Raw genomic sequence first — 6,031 nt, 5'->3', positions numbered from 1 at the left:
GACTTGACACTAGCCACTCCATCTAGCAGGTGCCTGACTGGTTGCTGGATAAGAGCGTTAGAGGCAGGAGTGGTCGTAAGCAGAGGGATGGAATCAGAGATAAGGTTAGAAGACAAAACTTTCATCAAATAAATAATTGGATTAGACAATAGGAGATTAGGGAAAAGTGAATTCAAACAAGCCGAGGTCAAAGACACAGGGGCAGACAGATGATTGGTACAACCCAGGGGCCCAAAAGACACAGAGGCCCATTTCCAACTCCTATGCAAGTAGAATTGTGCATTATGATGAGCTATTAGCCTGCAAAGGGCCCATATACTGTTCTTGCACAGGGGTCCTTTTCTATCTGTGTCCTCGAGTGCAAAGACAATATAAATTATGAAGCAAATGATGTGGTGATAAAGCTGGGTCAGGAACAGGATTGCAGTAGAGATATATAGGAAAGACAAACACAATAACTGGAAACTCCTAGGAGACTGTGGGAGTTTAAATAGGTTGTGGTGCTGTGCTGTAGGTCTCAGCAAGAAACTAATTACTCCTGCTTACTACCTGAAAACTAGCAACACACATATACATTTGTGCTCAAAAGATTACATACCCCAGCAGAATTTTTTCTTTCTTGGCCTTTTTTCAGAGAATATGAATGATAACACCAAAACTTTTTCTCCACTCATGGTTAGTGGTTGGGTGAAGCCATTTATTGTCAAACTACTGTGTTTTCTATTTTTAAATCATAATGACAACTCAAAACATCCAAATGACCCTGATCAAAAGTTCACATACCCCATTTCTTAATACCGTGTATTGCCCCCTCTAACATCAATAAGGCTGGTTTCACACTTGCGTTTTTGTCTGCAGCGTTTTTTGCACAAAAAACGCATGCGTTTTTTTCCCCTATATTTGGCTACGTTCACATTTGCGTTGTGCGCCGCAGCGTCGGCGCCGCAGCGCACAACGCAAACAAAAACGCGGCAAAACGCACGCTAAAACGCTGCGTTTTGCGCCGCATGCGTCCTTTTTGGCCGAAAGTTGGACGCAAAAAAAATGCAACTTGAAGCGTTTCTTGCGTCCAACGCTTGCGGCCATGCGGCGCATAACGCAGCACAACGCATGTCCATGCGCCCCCATGTTAAATATAGGGGCGCATGACGCATGCGGCGCCGCTGCGGCGCCCGACGCTGCGGCGCCCGCCGCGAATGTGAACGTAGCCTTTAACATTGAAAACGCATGCGTTTTTTTGCACATGCGTTTGGTCGCGTTTTCAAACGCATGCGTTTTTTGTCTGCATGCGTTCATTTTCAAAAATGCTACCTGCAGTATTTTCTTGCGCGTTTTTTTGCCGCGAAAAAACGCATGCGTTTTTTCGCGGCAAAAAAATGCATTGCTGTCTATGTAAACGCATGCGTTTTTAAGCACATGCGTTTGTTTGCGCTAAAAACGCATGCGTTTTTATAGAAAAAAAAAACAGAAAACACACTGAAAAGTCACCCACCACCATCAAGGTGATAAAGGGATCCAAACCCTAACCCTAACTCTACCCCTAACCTCACCCCTAACCGTTTAATGAACATTTTCTGACAGTCATATTGCCACGTATTTAAGTGCCACGTATCACATATTTCAGTGCCACGTATGCCACGTGCCACGTATTTAAGTGCCACGTGCCACATATTTAAGTGCCACGTGCCACGTATTTAAGTGCCACGTGCCACGTATTAAAGTGCCACGTGCCACGTATTTAAGTGCCACGTATTTAAGTACCACATATTTAAGTGCCACGTGCCACGTATTTAAGTGCCACGTGCCACGTATTTAAGTGCCACGTGCCACGTATTTAAGTGCCACGTATTTAAGTACCACGTATTTCAGTTGCACGTATTTCAGTGCCACGTATTTCAGTCACGTTTAGGGTTAGGGGTAGGGTTAGGGTTTTCTTGTTTTTTCTTGTGTTTTCTTGTGTTTTCTTGTGTTTTTCTATAAAAACGCATGCGTCTAAAAAACGCATGCGTTTTACCGCGTTTACATGCGTTTTTCACACATGCGTTTTTTTTTAAAAACGCATGCAGATAAAAACGCAAGTGTGAAACCAGCCTAACAGCATGACGTCTTTTGTAGTAGTTGTGGATGAGGTTCTTTATTTTCTCAGATGGTAAACACAATTCCTACTGTAAAGCATGGAGGTGGATTGTTGATGTTTTGGGGATGATTGAGCTACAGAGGACAGGAAACATGGTCAAAGTTGAAGGAAAGATGAATGCAGCACATTATCAGCAAATACTGGAGGCAAATTTGCACTCATCAGCCTGGAAGCTTCGCAATCTAAAACACAACGCCAAGTCGACTTGTCATTGGCTACAGCAGAACAAAGTGAAGGTTCTGGAGTGGCCATCTCAGTCTCCTGGCCTCAATATCATTGAGCCACTCTGGGGAGATCTCAAGCGCGCAGTTCATGTTTGATAATGTGTGCGAAACTGTAAAGCGCTGCGGAATATGTTAGCGCTATATAAAAATAAGGATTACTATTATTATAGACAGCCCAGGAATTTACAGGAACTGGAGGCTTTTTTTCCAAGAAGAGTGGGCAGCTTTACCATCTGAGAAAATAAAATACCTCATTCACAACTACTACAAAAGACTTCAAGCTGTCATTGATTTTAGAGGGGGCAATACATGGTATGAAGAAATGGGGTATATGAACTTTTGATCAGGGTCATTTGGATGTTTTGGGTTGTTTTGATTTAAAAAGAGCAAAAAAAGTAGTTTGACAATAAATGGCTTCACCCAACCACTAACCATGACTGGAGAAAAGGTTTTGGTGTTATCATTCATATTCTCTGAAAAAGGGGCAAGAAATCAAAAATTCTGCCGGGGTATGTAAACGTTTGAGCACAACTGTACATGTATAATCTGCAGTTTTGTTGCCATATAAAGACAGGGGCCCAGACACACTTCTTGCACAGAAGCCCCAAGTTTTCAGTGTCTGCCCCACTCAAGTCAATGGGGCTGGGTTGTAGTTCTGACACTACTGTAAGTTTAGAGTGTTGATCTTTCAGAGAAAATTGGCAAGAATGGGTCAGTGTGCTCCATTAACTATCATAATCTTTTTAGAAATCAAACCAATGGTAGTTAACAGCCTATTTAACAACACCACACAGTGACAGACTTTCCTGGCTACTTAAATGGGAAAAAAATACCTTTTTGGGGGGCAGTTGCTCATTTACTTATGTTTATACACAGGCGATGCATAAATTACACCTGTTTGGGGATAATTATGAGCATTTCTCTTTGCTAAATGAAGAAGCTATAACTTTTTCACAACACGTTAAAAAATGACAAATTCTCAATGGCTTTTCAACTAGGGGTGAAAGAAAAGTATTCAATTTTGGGGGATCTACAACACATATGCTATTCTCAAAGTAATTAAACAGTTAAAAATGTTTTTTTTTATCAATCCTTACAAACATTATTCTTTCTTAGGAAACAAGAACAGGCTAACTGTTCAAAGTGAAAAACAATGGCTTGTCAACAAGCGATGAAAAATTAATCCCTATTTTGGGAGCTATTTCATGTTTGTATACCCTCAAGAGAGTATGCTTCCAATCAACAGTACATTATAGAGATACAACACACTGGATAAGTCAAGCGCAGGAGATGTATGTGGGTGTGTAGAGACAGGCCAGACAGTTTTAGGAAAATAGAGGATGAAGAAACCAACCAGCAGCACTCTATCAACGGACGCAAAGTTGAAAGCTCCAAGAAACCCAGTTGAAGATAATCCAGTAAGTAGTGAAACAAAATGTACTCTGCCATATAAAAGATAACATGGCTTGATGTTTAGAAGAGACAGACAGACGGATGTTACGGTAGATGTAATCATTGGCATCAGCAGTAGGTGAATGAAGGTTGGCACTGATCCATGCCTGATTCATTCTGAGAAATGTAACGTTTTTCACATATGTGGTGTATAGTCTGGTCCGCTTGGGTGTAACAAAGCTAATCACATGCAGAATACCATTTTTGACAGTCCACTGCAGATCGCACATGACAGTACACCCATAGCAAACTAAGCCAGTTATTGCCACTGGTCCAATATGCTGATCCAGAAGTCCATGGGATTGGGGCTCAGAGTATCTGCTTGAGAAAGGTCACAGTTGTGTTCAGCCGTTGCTCACTGTTTGTTGAAGTGCATCAGGTTAGTGCACTGGCAGAACAAACATCTGCTCCTTTATGTTATATATACTGTAATCGCTGCTGCTGCCTTGGCTCTTTGGCTATTGACTCTGCATGGAGCAGACATGGGTCTCTTGGTCAAAAAGGAGTTGGTAGCCGTGTGATCTGCAAAAGCCTTACCGAGCAGAGAACATAGCTTATCCTGGTAATATGACAATTTCTTCCTTTCGTCAGTGCAAAGTATGAGAACTGATATGGCTAGGTTAGGAGCTCTGGACTGGGGTCTAAGGGGTAACGTTTCTCCTTATGGAGAGTGACATACCGGCTCTGGCATGTCAAGGTAAGGAGGCTTATTTGCCGTGCAATGCTCCTCTGTTAAATTTAATATGCAAATTACCGTGACATACCCGAGCCGGTATGTCACTCTCCGCAAGGAAGTCTGGATAGGATATTCAAGATGCCGACAATTCCGCACTCCTCCAAAATCAGGCACGGGAATCACAGAATTTCTTGAATATCCTTTGCGGGTCCGGTGCCATCTGCAGCCCTCCTATCATACTATCATATGTGCATACTCACAACGTGTAAAGGTGAGAATTTTACCTTACAGTAAACTAATTGTTAATTTGGTAACTGCACTATTGCACTCCTCTCTTTACCGTTTTTACTCTCCACAAGGAGAAACATTACCTCTTAGACCTCAGTCCAGAGCCTCTCACCTAGCCAAATCAGTTCTCATATTTTGCACTGACGAGGGCCAATAACCCGAAACACCGTGTCTGCAAATTGAGATTCTGACTTGGCTTTTATCCTAAGTCATATTGCAAGACTCGTTAAAGGGTTGATTGTGACTTGTAGGATCGCTGCTTCCAACAGGTGGCGCTATAGAGTTTAAGGCGTCTAAAAGGCCTAAAATTAAAGATGACACATTTCCTTTGTAGTTTAGGCCAAAAAATATATATCCTCCAAAGAAAAGCAGATAGCACTCACCGGTCTTTTGTAGAAATTCAGCTCTTTATTTGTAGTAAAAAAGCCTGTTGGCCGGGAGAGTGAGGATGGGAGTGGGCAGAAGCTTAACGATAAAAAATATATATATTTGCAAACTTGGATCCCATGACAGCACCACAGAGAGAATGGATCTGCCCTTCAAGGACAGGAAACCTACAGTCTAAAAGGACTGTACCTTTCCCTTTTTATAGCCAAACAAGAGTCTTTCAATTCTTGTTTGAGGGATTTTCATCCATTCTTCCTTGGAAAATTCTTCCAGTTCTGTGAAATTCTTGGGTCGTCTTGCACGCATTGCTATTTTGAGGTCTAGCCACAGATTTTCAATGATGTTCATGTAAAACCTTTTACTTGTACCATTTGAGGTGGTCTATTATGGATTTTGACGTGTGTTTAGGATCATTATCCATTTGTAGAAGCCATCCTCTTTTCAACTTCAGCTTTTTTACAGACGGTGTTATGTTTGCATCAAACATTTGTTGATATTTTATTGAATTCATTCTTCCCTCTACCAGTGAAATGCTCCCCATGCCATTGGCTGCAACACAATCCCAAAGCATAATTGATCCACCTCCATGCTTAATAGTTGGCGAGATGTTCTTTTCTGGAAATTCCGTGCCCTTTTTCTCCACACATATCTTTGATCATTGTGGCGAAAGAGTTCTATTTCAATCTCATCGACACACAAGACTTGTTTCTAAAATGCATTAAACTTGTTTAGATGTTCTTTTGCATACTTCTGACACTGAATTTTATGGTGAGGGCACAGGATAGGTTTTCTTCTGATGATGCTTTCATGAAGGCCATATTTGTGCAGGTGTCTTTGAACAGAAGAACAATGTACCACAACTCCAGA

This window comes from Ranitomeya variabilis, chromosome 3 (assembly GCF_051348905.1).
Source record: "Ranitomeya variabilis isolate aRanVar5 chromosome 3, aRanVar5.hap1, whole genome shotgun sequence".
Lineage (NCBI taxonomy): Eukaryota > Metazoa > Chordata > Amphibia > Anura > Dendrobatidae > Ranitomeya > Ranitomeya variabilis.
The sequence above is the reverse complement of the archived record's forward strand: the minus strand, read 5'-3'. Positions refer to the sequence as shown.